Source organism: Athene cunicularia (genome assembly GCF_003259725.1).
Source record: "Athene cunicularia isolate RWA chromosome 8 unlocalized genomic scaffold, athCun1 chr8_part1, whole genome shotgun sequence".
In the NCBI taxonomy this organism is placed as follows: Eukaryota; Metazoa; Chordata; class Aves; order Strigiformes; family Strigidae; genus Athene; species Athene cunicularia.
Window position 1 is genome coordinate 16,794,322 of NW_020799109.1, and position 18,059 is coordinate 16,812,380.

At 41.0% G+C, this 18,059-nt stretch overlaps 1 long non-coding RNA gene across 2 annotated transcripts in view; it reads left to right on the forward strand.

Annotated features, from left to right (window-relative positions):
• The first annotated feature begins 6,215 nt into the window (after window positions 1–6,215).
• The window catches only part of LOC113482758, a 58,950-nt gene continuing 47,106 nt past the window's right edge, over window positions 6,216–18,059 (forward strand). For both annotated transcript variants that reach the window (XR_003398916.1, XR_003398915.1), the window contains exon 1: window positions 6,216–6,515. This is a non-coding gene — a long non-coding RNA (uncharacterized LOC113482758). The remainder of the gene's footprint in view (window positions 6,516–18,059) is intronic.

Consider the following 18,059-nt stretch of genomic DNA (forward strand, 5'->3'; position numbering starts at 1 on the left):
CTCACCCATTTTGCTTATCTGTGATACCAGATGATGCTCAGTAATTCATGGCCAACCTGCTCCTACCTTCAATAGGGCCTCCTGTGCACTGACCTTAACCAGCTTCACCTTTTCGTTATTCCCAAGGAGAACGGAGCCCCGGAGGCAACAGTTTTATCAACTTTTCCTGTTGACCAGATGACAGTTCAGTGATAAATAAATGAAGTGTGCTTGAGCTGGAGGCCTCCCATACACCATCACTCCCTGCCCCTCTCTGGCTCCTGCTGCCCACCCGGACACAGAGCGGTGCAGGGAAAGGGGATTGTCCTCAAAGGGCACCGCAGGCTGCACCGCTGCTGGCAGGCAAGAACTCTGTTTGCCTATTCAGGTAATGTTAGTCTGCTAGTCATTGTGTCAGCTGAAAACTTTCTCTGCTTTGTACTGAGCTATGCCACCTGCAAACCTCTAAACCTCTTTACCCCACCGGTAAGGCTGATATACAGGAGCTGGTAGGAATATTTTCATAGCTGACAAGCTGTTTCCCCTGAAGAGTGTCAAAGATTTAAAAGCCACTTCTGCAAATGGGACTTTCTGGCAAATATAGACTAAGCAAATCTTTTATTATTACCATATGGTTAGAAATACTCCTAGAGTTCTTCTGGAAATGGGTACTGTACCAGCAGAAAGCAATATTCTGTTGGCCTGTGCATTGCCTCAAGGGTATTTACTATGGTAATAAGATCAGTAATTCATCTCCTAAAATCACTGGGAGTACAAATGCTTATTTAAGTAGATGGTATCTTGATTGCAACTGAGTCAGGAGAGCTCTTAAAGCTGCCTGTTTAGGCCACAGATCTTCTGTTAAAGGCAAAGGGCTGGTGGTTCTTGGTAAACACCATGTTTCACAGCTACCTTACATTCTCAGCAATTCACAGTAGATGCACAGCACATCCCTTGGCAAAATGGGCATGTACAAATATGTCAGGCAATTATGCCTATTGTTTGTTTTTTTTTTTTCTTTTTTTTTTTTTTCCATAGCAATGTTACGGAAAGAGATATAAATATCTCTCCATCTCCAAATGACAAAGCCATACTCCAGCAGCACATGGAGCCATCTGAACCCTGTTGTGCTGGGGGATGCAGCACCAACATAAACCAAGAGATAGCCTTGGCCCAGAAAAAAACAAAAGGGAAAGAACTGTGATTAAAATTATTTGTTTCATCACAGAGTAGGCCAGCATCAGAGAAGTATCCTATGTTCTTGAGACTCTTGCAGCCTCCTATCTGCTGGCTTGCAAACTTAGTGGGCCTCTTCTCTCAAAGTCCTAAAGGCAGAAGCCTCCAGTCTTGCTCAACTGTTTGTTTGTTTGTTTGTTTGTTTACAAAGCTGATCAAGAGAGACTATGGTTTTATGGCAGAGGCATAGAAATGGGAGTTTAAGGACCTAGTTTCTAAGCCCAAAGTCTGCTGCAGCAAGGATGGTACAACCTAGAAATACAGAGATTAATCAAATTGTTTTATTTGAGGAAAACTATAGTTTGACTTCTGAGAATCCAAAACCAGTGCCTGTAGACCTTTGCCAGGAAAGTCTTAGGTGGTCCATGGTGTTTCACCCTGGTGATGTGGCATCGAAGGTGAATCACAGAAAAACTGAGCTAGAAGTGTCTAAAACAGATGTTCTCTGGTTTGCCAAGAAGCCTGAGCCCTTAATGAGGACATGTGGCTCAAACGGAAAGCATTAGCAGTTTTCCTGCAGAATGTTGTTCTGTACTTTAACTTCATCAATACTGTTCCTTCTTTGCGCAGTTATTAAGCTAAATATCACTGAGGCGTGTGCAAATTTGATGAGAGAAATATTTGTTTGTGCTCTCTATATATTTCAGAAATTAAAGATTTTTCAACAGGCACAATTCTGCCCTGTGAGCCAGAATTTTCCCTGTAATTTTTTCTGCAGTCATGGAGCATAACAAACATTTGAAATAACTTTCACCAGCTTGATCACTGTTGTCAGACAGAGTATATATGCAAATGAAACTAATAAATTTTGCTGAAGTTCTCTGGATTCCACCAGAATGTATGGAATTGTCTTTCGTTAGTTAACAGCACTTAACACTTATGTAGCAATTTCCATCCTTGGTGACATGCTTATTAATCAATGCAACACCTCTGAAAGGGGCATTGCTATGTATTCCTATTAGAGTGTGAAATTTAAAATGTATGGATGTGCTCTGAAATGTTGGTCAAATAGCTGGAGAAACCTGGGTTTCGAATTTGAGAATTTGGGGTTTCTGTCCCATGATTAGGCCGGGCTCCTTTGACACACAGACCCCTTTATGTGTTTAATAGATCAAGCTCTGCTGGGTTTAGAGCCACACGTCAGTGTGGATATACTCTGACTTTGAAATGTGGTGATAACACAACCGGTTTTTATAACTGCTGCCTAGAGGACCTGAAATGGGGATACAGCACACTGCTGCGATTTGCTCTTTGCAGCTTTGTTAAGACTCACAGGAGCTGGAAGGTGTGTTTCCGCTGCACAGTAAATAGGGTTGTGCTAAATGACCCCTGCCTTTTTTCATGCTAATAGGTGTGACAGTGTTGAGTTAACAAAGAAGTCAATCCTGACAAAGCGATGATAATTTTGTCTAGAGTGAAATCCATTGAGTTCCCTCACCTCTTTTCTGTGCCTGGTATTGTAGAACACTAATGGTACCGCTGGTCTGCTCTTCTTGCAGTCAAGAAAGTGCCAGATGAGAGTGTTTTCTGCCTGCTACATCCCAGGGGAAAAAAAAGAAAAAAAAAAAAAAAAAAAATCTATCCAATAAACTTGGTTTGGGAAATGAGTTTTGTTCACTGTTACCAGGTCTGTAGAATCCACCAAGCAAGTGCAGTGAAAAAGACCTCCTATAAATGGTATAATGAAAGACAAGCATATCAATAATGACCACCTCCTGCATCTATCAAGTAATTGATAGCAAGTTTGAAAGCTTTTTAAGTTCCCTGGTAGTGCCATCCAACTGCAGTAAAACACGTGGATTTCTCTGCTACCCTTCCAGTTAAACCCCCTCATGCTGCATTTAAGAAGAGCTTCAAGAATAATAATTAAAAAAAAAATTAAAAACAAGACAGGGAGTTATTACTTTTTAGTGGTTCTGTCCATTGCTTTTAAGGGTGATGATATATAAACTATAGCAGGAGGGGAACAAACATCTTGTTGCTTCTCTTTTGGTAGGCAGCCTCTGAGACTTTGTCAGCAGCTTGGCATAAATCAGCCAGCTCAGGGTTGCCCTGTGAGCCAGGAGAGAAGCTTTTGGGATACCTGAAGGGGAGATTTCAGATAAGAACAGCTACCTAAAAATTCACACCCCACTGGCAAGTTTAGCAAGCCTAGTCCCTGTGCTGGGTACCTTGACAGGACAGACCAGGGCTATGGGCCAAATGGTGATGGCTCCCACATACCCGCCTGCGAGGCACAGGCTGCAGTCCCATTCTCACTGCCTGTCTTCTCCATAGCTAAATTGCTGGTACTGCCCATGGCTTGGGCTGTGGGCTCGTAGCTGCTTCTCTCCCTTGTGGATGCTGAGTCTGGCCCTTCAGTGCATCTGGTACTTGGTCTTGTGCTGTTAATAGGAACCAATTGCTTCTGTTGAAAAGGACTGTGTTTCAAGGATTTGTGCATCCAGACATTATGAAATATTCATACCTAAAGTCTATGGAAACATTTTATGAGTTTTCACGAGCAAATCTGTATCTATTTCATTGTCTCGTGCTCATGGAAGTCTTGTGTCAGCCATTGGGAGCCCACAAACCTTGGGGAAGTAAGTGGCTTCTGAGAAACACTTACTGAGATGAATTTTATAGTTAGATGCTGTCCTTCTCACCAGAAAAGGAAATACAGGTTCATGAGACTCCAAGATCTGGGAAAGTACCTTGAAAATACCAGGGTTGATCTGCTTCATCCACACACAACCTATTTAAAAATTGATTCCAGCTACAAGGCTTGGGTTTGGGTCTGGGTGCAAATATCCCTTAATTTAAAGGTGAGATCTTTGTCCTGCTGATGTCAAAGTGATTTCTATCACCGGCTTAACTGGACGAGGGTCTAACATTGTTTTTTAAACTACAGAGATTTAGTTTGGCCTATATATAATGTAAAAATGGGTATTAGGTAGGAAGTCTAAATTTCTGGAAGTCTTTCTCTCAGTAGTTCTTAGTAAATTTACTACTCCAGCATAATGTATCTTTCTGTTCTAATCATAGCATTGCTGTACTTGGGCATGGCACATCAAAGGGGTTACCTTGCTCTCATAGCAGAATCCTCTTTAGGTTCACTCACTCTGGGGACCCACACCAGATTTCCCCGGTTCTGTGCACAGGCCAGATTTTCAGCTGCCTTTTAATCTTTGGCAATTTGAATTTATATGGGAGACTTATAGGTGACAGTCTGGCTACATTGAGACAAGTAAGATAGAAACCATGTCAGAACAGTCCCTGAAAGTCCTACGATGTGCTTAAAGCATTTCAAGAGAACCCTTGATCCAAAGTATCAAAGGGTTACAGTAAGATCAAGAAGAATTAAAACTGATGGTGTGCCAGAAATCCCGTGCAGCACAAGGTCATTACTCACCCTCGTTAAAGCGGTCTCAGTACTGTGGCCTGATCTGAAGCTTAATTGAAAAGTTTCAAATGATGCATTATAACGAAGACAAGACAGCCACTGCCCATTCCACGACCTCTGCTAAAAAAGGCAGATCGGTAATAGGGCAGAAATCTAAGCAATTGCTTGAGGATAATCAAGGCCTAATGAGGTATCCACTTCAGTCTTTCAAAGGCAGAGGAACCTCTCCCTGATGCTAGAGAGAAAGTAAGGACTGATGTGAGCAGATTCCTGCATCCAGGGAACAGGCCACCTGGCCAGGGTAGTCACGGTCCTTGGCAGCAGAGGGAATACAAAGGGCAACACTTATCTGTAGTGTGGGTTTTCACTTGTACAAAAGATTAGTGCCATGGCCTAGGACAGCTTCCTCTCAGTTGCCTTCTTTTGCAATCAGTTTCTGTTACCCCAGACCTTGACCCAAAATGATTATAAGGAGCCCATCAGGTCTGAATTATTAGTTGTGTTAGGAACCAAGGCAGTGGCAATAGGAGATAGCCGACTGCTGATGTTATCGATTTTCCCTAAAAATTCACAAAAAACCCAAAGCCCGTTGATGTTCCACTTGAGCGTGATAACAAACTGCAAGTCACAATTACCCAAAGAAATCAAGTATCTCCTTGGCATCTTCCTCTTTTTTTGTTCTATTATCTGTTCTAGCAGAGAGGTCAGTGCCCATATCCACACGATTATCTCCACATCCAGCTGCCAAATTGTGAAAGCTGCTCTTCCTGGGCTACTGCTTGGGCAGCCATATTAAAGGGTTTGCGTTTGCCCTGCCCGATGAGCAGTTACAGTGTGGAATCACCTTTCAGTCTGCAGAAGCCAAACGGTTTTTCATCTTTTTGAAATAGTCAGCTCACCCATTTTAACCCATATCTGTAAGCTCTGCTTTTGTGAGGAGAGGGTGTCTTTCCAGATTTGTATCTGTTTGCTGGGCAGGTTTGCTTGCTGTTCCTAATCTCTCCTGTTTTGATAAGATCTCCCTCCTGTCTTGAGATACACTAGCCATGGGAAGCTAGACCAGACAAAAGCATTGTATAGGGTTTCAGGTTCAGTGGCAGAGTACATCCCTCATTGGTGGACTTTCTTAAAGGCATCGTGCACAATGACAAGTTACAAAAATTATTTAGCACTGTGGGCCATTTTCTCTGGCCTTCAAGTTCCTCCCTAATTTTAAGTACAGTTAAAATCAAAGTACCTGCTTTCTTTGCTATGAATCCTACTTTAATTATCTCCTGCTTTTTCATGTTATTTCCTTCAACTTTAAACACAGAGACTGGAAAAGAAGGTTAATATAAAGAAAACGTTATGATAAAATAACTAAAACCCCATTTATGCAGATCTTAAGGTAGGTGTCTTGAAAACCATGACAGGTGCAACTGGATTCACTGGGACACCCTTGGGCTTAGCATTAAACCATGTGTTTTGCTGAAGTAAGACCTTTAATATATGACATATGGCACCAGCTCTACAAAATATTACTGGTTGGCTGACAGCCCTGCTTCTGTCTGTTGCTTTCAAATTAATACTGTAAGTCTGTGTGGGTAAATAGGTTGTCATCACCAGTGCCCGTGGTCACTGTAGGCTGCACCTATGAGCCGAAGGACTCTGCAGCTGTACTTTCCTCTAGAGGGATTTATGTATTAAGCTGCTGGTGCTGAACCCGTGTCAGGGTCTGAGCAGCCCTGCCTGGGGGGGAACTACTGCCACTGTGTTTTCAGGTGTCTGCGGAGCTCTGGGACAGCACAGGAGGACGGGGCACTGCCAGCTGCTGCAAGAGAGCTGCCACGGCAGCCAGCTGTGCTCTCTCTGAGCTGGAGCCTGCCGCGGCGTCAGCAGGGCAAGCAGTGAGAAACAGGCTGCCTGTACCAGCCTGAAGGTATAGTGTCAAGAGGCATTTCTTGATATATTGTTTCTTATTAAGAATCATTGATTATTGATTTAGCCAGTTACAGGATTTTTTAACTCATTTTGCTTGTATATGAACAAGAACAAAATGCAGATGGAGGGACCTGGGAACGAGTACAAGTCTGCTCTTCTCAGGTGTCTGCAAATCTCAGATAGGGCTGATTTTATTTTATTTTCTTTTTACTTCAGGGTTGCATTTTCCTCATCTGTTGCAGGGAGTACAATTGCCCACACTTTTCCTGGATCATTGCAGCATTCAGACAGCTCATTGGGTCTCCCTGCTCACCTTAAAATATCTTCAGCTAGGGAAAGTTAAGACCAGCCTTAATTTCTCTATTCTACAGGAGTTGTATGCATGTGTGCCTGTGGTATGTGTGTGATGAGCCATGGGTCATTAACTGGCCACTACTGGTTCAGCTATCAAGGATAACAAAAACTTCCAGAGAACTTAAATGTGCTATGGGCCAGAGAGGGAGTGAGAGTGGCCAGTGAGGTGTTCTACCTATATGCAACCCACAAGCTTTGCTGTTAAGTAATGAGAGGGGAAAAAAGCATGACATTAAAAAAAAAAAAGATCCTGGAATCCATGTGGCAAAAAAATAGGGCAGTTGGGTTATTCGTAGCTGATGAGAATATGAGAAGAATAATTATTGTATAGTCCTATTAATGAAATTGTACTGCAGCTCAAAAGAAAAAAGAAAGAAAAATCACCAAAGAGAGGCCAGTGAGTTACTTCAGGGAAAAAATAACTTCTATTATATGAATAGAAATATCAGCTTGTTAGCTTAGCAGAGAGCTCTGGACACTTATGGAAATTCAAAACATTTCTATATATCCCAGTCCAGGATGGAATTAAAGTGTTGTAAAGCTTCCCTGGAAGCCAACATTTATCTAATATGTAAGCATATTTAGATTTCATTTTGAAATGGTTGTTAAAGGCTATCCTTTGGCTGCACTCTATCCTTCATTCTAACTTTTTTTTTTTTGAGTTGTTGAACTCAAGATTTTTATGCTAAGGAAAATGTACTTTCAGAACAAGAAATGCCTGAATGACCAGTTACAGCATGTACTAACCCTGAGAGAATCCATTGAATCTGCTCTCCTCCTCCAATTTACTTGCTGTTTTTCCAATCATGCCTTGCATTAATGTTCTACACTTAGCTAAACTGTGTGTGCTATGTTTTAGATCTATTTTTGTTTTGTCTAAAAAATTTCCAAATTGGCATTAAGTATTCAAGATGTAATCTCTGTAGCAGGAAACTAGTTATCAGATTCATATAAAATAACTGGGCAATAGAAATGACTCTGAGCAGAATGCATTTTTTTTTTTCTTAGAATTAATTTAGACGACATTTAATGCCTGTGAAAGGTGCTGGGTTGCAACATCAGAGAACTGAAGCTACTATTTAACCACAGAACGGTTACAGGATGGGAGATGGCTTTACAAGATTCCCCATGAGAGTTGACAAAATATTTGTCTCAGGTTTGGTGCCTTTCATCTAGCTGGAACAACCAAGCTTTCATGTGTCAGTAACAGTCACTCTCAGGTTGTTAGCTTTCACCTGGGTGATGGAGAGACCCTTTCAGTAAAAAGGAGAGAATTTTGCTTTTGTGTTTACTGGTTAACATTTATAATATGCTTAACCCTAAAAAACTAGATTTACTACAGCTGAGTTGGCACTTTGCCGTAAGGGACAGTCTCGGGTCAGAAATTCAAAGCACAAGGTGTGTCCATGCTGTCCCTGCCCTGTGCCACAAAGGCAGGTAGAGCTGGAAGGGAAGGAAGAGGCACCCCAGTGCTGCTCCGCCTCCACCCTTGCAATGCCCCTGGGCACGGTGCTGCTGTGCTCCCACCCCTTCGGAGGGACTCTCAGCTCTGAGGTTTGCATCTTTTGCTTTCTGTTGCCACTTGTTTTCTGAAGAAAGATGAGAGTGGCAGGCTGTAAGATGCCATTACTGGAGCTATGCCAGGTTCAGGGTCCAGTTCTCATGTTTTCCCTTTTTTTTCCTGGCGTTTCCAGAATAGTTATCTCTGAAAGTCATGTATGGTCTGCATTGTTCTCAGGTCTCAGTAGTCAGCTTCCTATTAGATACGTACAGACATTATCATGTGTGCTAACTGGTAGTCTTGACAGCCACAGGAGACACTGAAAAGCATTTTTCATTATACATGTTAACCTTCAGTTTATATTTGCTGCTTAGTTAAATTAATATGTTTGGTGTTGATGGTTTTTACTGACTTCATGAGGAGGAGAGACGGGTAGCCTCAGGGTAGTTTTTACTAATTTCTCTCAAAGGGAGAGACTTTCACAGTACTGCCTGCCTCCCCACAAGCTCATCAGGAAAAGAAAATCACCCTTTCCATGTTTCACATGTGCCTGGTGTCACAGGTGAAGGGCAGCTTGCCCACATGGGACACCCAGCAAGCTGTCCACCACAGCTCCACTACTCTCATGGCAGGGCTGGCAGAAATACATCCACGACTGAAGAGATCAATAGGCTTGTTACTGTAATACAGAGTCAACTTAGGGACGAGCCCACTAGGAACCAGTTAAAAGTTTTTTCCTCTGAAGCTACATTCTTCTCCTGGTTGTGGTATGTTGGACAGAGGCTGCATTCCCTCGCACTGGAATTTCCTGTATTAGCACTGCACAGGAGTGGATTTATTTTGTAGTCTTTGAGATTTCCAAGCTTCATGGATTTCACAGCCTTTATGTGCCATGAAACAACGATCTGGCTTCTACTGAGGCATTACAGAAGGGATAAGCATCTGCTGACTTGTTGGTCTTCCAAAGATTGATGCCCTCCAAGACCAGCGGTGACCCAGTCTGAGATTATCTCACTGAAGATTGAGGTACTAGTAACATGGCTCTCATACAGCTCACACATGCTTTTTGCACTGATTTTTGGGGCTAAAAGTCTTTGTTGTCAATTTGCACCCTAATGTACTGCTGAGGGAGGTCATGTTGCTTTTGTGGTAGCAGGAATATGGTGGTTACAATCTTTAAGACACTAACTGGAGTAGAGCACAGGCATCCTGCTTCAACACCTCCCACCCTGAACAAGTCTGTCATTCTCTGGGCTTGTGGGCTCAGTACTGTAAAGGCAACGTTATAGGTTCGGTTTGTGTTGAGGGCTTTTTAGAGAGGCCTGTGAACTCTTTTATCAGACTCACCTGACTCCAGCCCATCTGTGGTATTCCCACTTCTTAACTTGATCAAAACTGCATTTCAGATATCCAACCCCCAAATTTACAGCTTCATTGAAATGGAGACAGGTTGTGTAAGACTTTCTGCATAGAAATGTGTAATATATTATACTATATTGAGTTTTGTGGAAGAGTGGAAAATATCTGTTTGGTTTTGGAAATACATTATAGTTTTGTTTAGATGCCAAGTTTTTCAATGTTCTACTAATGTCTTCCTGATCTGCAAGTTTTTGAAATTAAATCATTAGACTGTTGCAAATTTTCAAATTATCTATCTAAGAGAAATTGAGTTAGGTCTCAGAGCTTTGCAGGAGATGGAGTGGCAGCTATGACACTGTGAAACAGGTTTCCCAAAATTGCCCCAGCCTGTCTCTTCACCCCCTCTCCTTTATGCACTTCCCCACCTTTAACTGCTCTTCCAGAACCAGTTTGCAGGGGCTCTGAATGACTGGTGAAGTGGACTGAAATGCTCAATTTTCCCAATATTTGTACTTTATGACTAAGCTACATTCTTGGTTGAGGATTTTTTTAAATCTAAGTAAAAATACTTTCCACCTTAATTGCATGCTAATTAACATTTTGCTTTGTGGAGGATTCATATTATATGAAGTGTAGCCCTACCCCAGCCACCTCTCTCCTATACCAGCCGCCCAGAAAACCATTTTCTTTTTTCCCAAGGTGACTGTTGTGCTTCCCAGCAGGCCAAAACAAATTTTCAGACTTGTCACAGAGCTCCACAAATAGCCAGTCAAACCTCCCTCACCCAAACCTTCCTGACAGAGACTGTCTTTTATATCTTTACATTCTTTTTTTTATTAAATTTGCCTCAGTAATCAATATGTCCCAAATCTGTGGAGTGTCTTAGGTGGAAAATTTCATCATTAAAGGAACACTGCCATCATGTCTCTGCTACAGCTCTTGCTTGCCTGTGCAAGAGGATGTCAGAGCACTGGCTGATCTCATCTCTCCCAAGCACTAATTTAATTTGCAAAATTCTGTGGTTTTTTTCTAAAGTGTGTGAACTTTCCTTACTCTGTGTTCTTGAAACATGAATTAATGCTCTGTTTTCATCTCTATGGCCTCAGTATGTATCCTGCCTTTGCACACAAGCCTTCAAAGCTGTGTGGCAAGGATGGTATGGAATCTAATCACCGTTAAAGCGATGAACTTACATTTTCTGAGTCCCAATTATTAGAAGTTTGCAGCAGTCCTTGCCAGTGACACCCTTATTGGTGCTCAGCTAATGGCCAAGGCACCACACTTGGGTGGATGTGTCTCGAAGCAGTAACTTGATCCCTGAAAACTAACTGAAGGTAACGGACAGCAGTAGGAAACTGCTGAACCATGGTGCACCCTTCCCTACAAATACAGTGTGAGGCCATGCACTGTGTGCTCGGGCAGTGTGCTGGTGATATCCTGCTACATAAATCCAAACAGAACAGTGGTAAAGTTTATAATTTCATTGAATTCTTAGTTTTCCCCCTCCGAACTTCATTCTTATAATTGATATTTGAAACCATCTGGCCTTTAAATCAAGAGTTACTATTGCTCCTTGCAGTATTCAGGCTGAGCTCCGGTTTGAACTACCTGTTTAAAATTCCCCTTGTTTTATAATTCCAGCTGAACAGTTTCAGTCACTTGTTGTGAGCCGTATTGCCATACAGTGGGCTGCACATTGCTGAGAAGCTTCAGTCTAGAGGTAGTTGCACTTCAGTGCCAAGGGAAATAATAACTGGATGGATGGAAAGCATCTGGGATTGATGTGGTTTAAAGGTGCTGTTCATGCAAGCTTTTATCAAGGAAGGAGTTAGGGAAGAGATTCACTCTTAAAATGCAGGTGCTCTCATGCTTTCTCTGACAGATGTGTTCCAATAGTGTTTTGAATTCTGCTTAAAATTTGAAAGAGCTAAACCTTCAGGCTCTTCTCTCCCTTTCTTAAATTCATTTCCCTGTTTAGATGAAAAAGAAACATTTTGCAACTTGCTTTAAACTTTCTTCAAAAGAACTGCTGGAAAAGGAACATTCATGTGAAGCACATAAGCTGTAAACGAATGTTAAGCACAGCAGAAGGAGTGATTTTAAATGTGCTAATGGACAGACATTAGACTGTAGGAATTTACCTAAGAGAGAACTGAGGATGTGGGGGGACTGCCAGGTGGGGATAAAACCCCAATGAATGAGCCAAATGATAGAAAAGTGTTACCAGAGTAAACAGCTGTACATGTGAAACAAATACCAAAATGGGGAAATAGGGCCAGCAAAGATAATGAGAGATAGAGAACATTTCAGATAAGTAATTGGTTCAGGAGCATGTACACACAGCTCATACTGAAAACGCAAGCTCTTAGGGTGGATCTCTCTCTTTTTCTCTCTCCCCTTCTCATATGGGCATTTTTCCCCTGGCTAATGACAATAGTTTAACAGAATTAAAGGCATTAATGGGCAAAGCTCCCTCCATCTAAATGCACAACAGACTTTTTTGCAGTGCTCTGTCAGATGTTTTCAGGTGTGTACTTGCCTCAAAATTTCTGACAAACCGTTTTTCTCAAATAGTTTTTGATTAATTTTGTTAGGCCTGGCTGGTGGTTAGTTTCTCTGGCTGTATGGAAGTAGCAAAGCAAGTGGGTTGAGGTTTGCATGATTTGTGAATATGAAGGGGAAAAAAAGGAGCAGTCTAAAAAAAAAAAATACCCCACAGGAAAGAAATAATGGGCAATATGTTTCCTTTTGAACTTTTTCAAATCAACCTCTGGAAAAGGTGTCATAAAGCCCCCAGAAATGAGTAACAGCACAGGGACAAAGAAAACTCTGTTACAGATGTCCCTGCAAGTCTATGAGCAAATTGTTTTTTTCTAAATAACTCCAGAACATTACATGGCCTTAACAAGTTTCCCAGGACAGGAACTCCTAGTTTATTACTTGCTCACATTGTCATCAGAAATTAATTTTGTCCCTGAAAGACAAATTGGCTGGTAGCTTATGAAGTTAAATGGAAAGAACAAGTGAGCATCTGTTTCTTCTGCATTTTGTCTCCTTGGTGTCTTACATATAAATGAATCAGAGTGTTCAAACTTAAATTAAGATCTTTGGCTAGATAAACAGTTAAAACTGGTTCCCATAGCTACCTCTCACACATAGCTGTGATTGCATTATAATCCCCTAGTAATCAGGTCTAAATGAAAGAAAGATGATAAGGGTGCTATTTTCAGTTTTCAGTACTGATTTTTATTAGCTCTCAATCAGATCAGGACTGCTTTGCCTTTCATCACATTGTGGCAGTGTTTGTAGAATCATTAGAGTAATAAAGTGTAAATCTTACTGAGGTGCATTTTTCTTGAGGTGTTTTATATAACGAAAACTCTGAAGATTACATTGGCGGGTACAGGAAAGATTTGTTTCTGCAACTAAAGTGAGGATGTAATGTATGCTATATTCATTTATTCTTTACCCAAGCGAATACCTAATGAATTACCTTGCCGAGGTAAAACAAAAAATAAAAATATCCAAAGAATCAGCCTGTCTGAACATGGTCCTAATATACTGTATATTGCAAGTACTGAGTTTAGTCGTTTTTTTAATTTGCCTTATTATCTTGTATCATATCTCTCCCTGTGCATTACCATGCACAAATGAATTACAGGCAAAACCACAAGCACTGCTATTACCAGCCTGCTGTTTTTAGTAAACTAGTGCAGCCCAATAAAACATCATGTTGCAGCAATATATAAGTATTTATTGTAGAGTAAATTTCAGCTAAACAAAAGCACACAGGGAGGCCTGATCCTGCTCGTAGAAGAGGCAGTGGCAAAGCTCGAGTTTGGCTCATACATCATTTGTATCTCACCTGCACCCTTGATTTGCAGGATCCTTTGAGGAAAATTTTACTTAATAGCTTTGCTTCTAAAAGGTTCCTGATTGCCAAATTTAGAAGAGACTTCACCCAACCTTCAGAGGTGTTCCTGGGTGTTTCTGCAGGCAGAGCTATCCTTTAGCACAGAAATTGCCTTGTGTAGTGTTGCAAGATTGTTCACAGAGTTTGCAGGTGTGCCCCACGTTTGCAATTAACTCCCAGTTTAATACTGGAGTGATTTTACTTTCCCATAGACTTTTTTTTTTTTTTTTTTAAATATCTGGTGAATGTTACAATGTATATATACTATAGCATAACTATGAAAATGCCTCTCCATTTTAAATATTAGAATTTTATGTATTCTGTATTTAAATGAGGAGTAAACTGTCCCAGTAATTCAGTGTTAGATATTTACAGTGATCCACACAACCACAGGAGTATTAGGTAGCAATAGAAATTAGTCAAAAAGTTGAAAAAGAAAAAGCAAACACACACCTTTCTGGTTTTCTGTGATTTTAATGTACTTGATGTCGGAACTGTGCCTGATATTAACAAGTTATACTTACTTTCTGTTCTATAAAAGATAAATCTGTTCATCCATCAAATAGTGGTGTTTGCAGAGCTAGTAAAGTCTAAGATACTGTCTGATGTTAGGACATGGAATACTTTAGGACAGGGACCATTTAATGTATACAAATTTACACCTGAGATTACTAGATATCGATATTCACATCAGGCAAAAAAAGAATCAGTTCACGTGATGTTACAGATAAGCAAGCAAAATTTATGTGTTATATTTTAATCTATTAAGACTTATAAGATGCAGAGAGGGTCTCAGTCTAAAATGATTAATTTGCTACTAATATTTTAAACTACAAAAAGCTCAAATTCAAATGCTGTTTCAAGGCAAACAGGCAAAGAGTATTTTCGTCAGAAGGGTTTTGTGTGTGTATTTGTATGTTGACACGCAAATGTAATATGTCTGGAAGATGTTGCTATGTCTAATGACACAAAAGAGAGTAAATTGTAGAGCCTGATTATCAACAGATAACAAGACATACTGTATATAAATAAATGCTCAGCATCAAAACCCATTATTGGATTAGCTATATAATCATGTTTCAGGCTGTAAGTCTGTGCTGACAAATGAACACTTTTCATTTGGCTCAAGGTCCTCATCAGCAACGGAACTAATTTTACATTCTCACCCATTAAGTGAATAAGATGTGGAAAAAGCTGTCTGCTTTTTGAAGTGTAAATTTGCTGCTACAGGCTGTGCAGACCAAAGCTCTTTTGAAGCAGTGAAATGAGATCATCTCTAGGGACATGTGAACCTGACAAAGTTTAGGTCATTTCTGTGGAAGGTATGGCAGGGGGGAGCCATTTGGATATGGTTTCAGGATTGACTTATATGGGGCAATTTGGAAGATGCTGAACTTTACAAGCTTTTTGTTCAAATTTGTGAGAGAACTTGAACTGGAAGCACAGATGCAAGCTTTCAGCCCTCAGAAAGAAACCTCCATAAACATCTGAAGTGGATACTTGGCCAGCACAGTTTGGGAGTGCTAAGCAGGCAGTGTGCTGAGCCTCTCCTGCTCAGCAGAACTTAACCAAGTTCTTTTTAGGGACTGGATACCTCACCTGCTTTCTGCTACATGCACATGCGCGCGCACACACACACACACACACGAACTAACTTGGATCTCTTTCTGGAAAAGGCACCAGAGGTGGAGGAACTAAACCATCACATCTCACTTCCCACGCCTGAGAAAGCTCCCAGGAAAGAGGAAAATCACAGCTCTGTATCTCGTCTGGCTGCCAGCCCCATAAATTGCAGCATGGCACCAGATTTTGCTTGCCCTCTGACAGCCCCTGGCTGCAGGGGTGCATGTCCTGGCTGTGCCTGTGGGAGAGAGGCACGCTGGGCATGGAGGGCAGCATGGACAGAAGGGGAGGGAGAGAGAACTCAGAGGGCTCAGTAAGGATCCCCTTGATCAGCTACTATAAGGGGCAGAGATTATAATCCATAGGCCTTCTGTGCTAGGGAGCAGTGTTGTGATGCACCACAGTTCGAGCAAGGGTGATGAAGATGATGCTGACACCGTCTTAGAAGAGTCTCATGAAAATAATTTAACTTTTTAGACTTCCAGACACACAAAGCAGTGTTTAACCACTGTTTAGGATCATGAAAAAGTATCCTCAGGCTGTGTTGAGCATCTAACCACAATGTTTTTCATTTGCAAACCAACTAAAAATTAAGATAGACTTTGATTGTTCATTTGTTAATTTGTTTTCACCCCCTTCCCTTTGTTTGCTCACTGGAACATGCTTGTATGGCTTAGGCTTTTGGTCTTCCTTGGAAAATGTGCAGTTGTTTCATCCACCACTTCCTGATGTCTTGTAGCCCACCAGTGGTCCATGGACCACAAGCTAAGAAACACTGTGAAAATCCTATATAGTGCTGTGTGTGTATAATGAAACCAAAGAAAATTGCTGGAAGCCCATCCTGGCATGTTTGCATGAGAATATACATCCTTGATATGCTGCTGCATTAACTGGGCTAGTTAAATTTTAGTTCAAACACCTTGAGCGTATGGTTTTGAAATCGTTTTTCTAAGTGTAATGGCTAGCAAAGAGTAAATATGTTTGTCAGGCACTTGTATAAAGCGACAACAGGTTTTTTAAATATCCTCTAGGCTAACAATGGCACTGCTTTCTCCAACAGCGTTTTTAACCAGATATATTAATATTGTGTAGGAACATCTGACCAGCAGAAACGTAGGTGGGCAACCTCTGTGGAGTCTTCACTAAAAAATGAACAGAAATAAGGGCAGCTGAAAGAGAGATTTTGCATTCTCTTACCTGAGCTCAGCTTCCCATCTTTACTAATGATGATGTTATGCCCACAAGCAGGCTTAGTTGTCTACTTGCCTGAGCACACAAAGTTTTTGGCCCTTGAAGCAGCCCCTCTGCAGTCAGCATTGATTATTCAGGACCTCCTCTTTACTTTCCTCATCAAAATAAAGCTGTGAATAATACTTCTCTACCTCACTGGCACATTATGAAAGTTAATTAATTAATTGATGTCTGCAAAAGACTTTGAAAGTATAAAATGGTGTGGAAGTTCTAAGCACTGTGTTGTGAAGGTCTCCCTTTCCCCAGCTTAAGGCAGAATAAGTTAAAGTTAGCCAAAGGGGATAAGAGAAACAAGAGAGACTTTATGAGTGTATCAGGGGAAAAGGAAATACTAGAGAGAAAATAGACCCATTAGCAAATGAGGAAGGAGATGAAGTTAATTATGATTTTCAAATGGATGAGCAATAGAACTGCTTTTTTTTAAAGAAAAAAAATCAGTCTTTAACAAAAATAATACGGACTGACAATTAGGAAGAAGCAAAAGCCCTGTGAAAACAGGTGTTTGATTAAAAAGTGAGGGGGAGAAAACTTGTAAAACATGAATATATGTAAATGAGCAAGTGTAGATGAAACTCGTCTTCAGAGCAATGTGAAACTAATGCATTTTTCCAAATATTTACAAGTACTCTGGAAAAAACATGGCATATGGGGAAAAGTCGTATCAGAAAAGAAAAAGCAACAACAGCCACAAAAAGCTAATGTTATTAAACAATGCTAGTGGTTACTGGCCAGTAATCATCTGTACTAAAAGTGAGAAACACAACTGGAGTGAGCAGGCAAGCATCACATCTGTTGGGTTATGAAGCCATGCTACACAAATGAGGTTTTGTTATAGAATTACAAAATACAGCAACGAGAAAGCCAATACATGTTGGGTCAGATCCAGAGTTGCTGCTCTGCCTCCTTACACCAGCAGGTCTATTTGTAACATCAGAACTTGAGTAAATCATTTGACAAAAATACCTTGCAAACTTGTGTCTGAGAAAAGAAATCCAAATTGCCTTTGATAGGAAGGGTGTCATTTGGGCTGGAAATGGCAGTATGAGGCCACACAGAAAGTGATCTGAAGACAAAAATTAAAATAGAGTCTGGTTGTAAATATGTTATGATTATTTCAGCATAAAGAATGCTTAAGACATAATTATAAAAAGAAAAACAAGTTACTGTGTGAGCAGCAGAACTAGGGCACCCTGGTTCCTGGTGTGTTTAGATTCTGCGGTTGGGGATTCTCTGGTGTCTAATAGGTTTCCTCTGTGGCAGCTCCTCTGAGGGGGGGTGGGCTGGCACCTTGATGGGGCATTGGTAGGGAAGCACTTTGTGATACCTGTGATAGCCCTGTGTGTCCGAGACCCACACGACCTCCAAATGCAACTGAGGTCAAAATGGCCAACCTCTCCAAAAGTTATGAGGAGGACAGGACTTGGAAAGGGTGATCACAGTTCCCACATCCATTTATTGGGAAGTCAGATTTAAAAATCTTGCAAAGGGTAAATTCTGAGTGAAAACTGGAATGTCACAAATGAATAAAATGCTCTGAATTT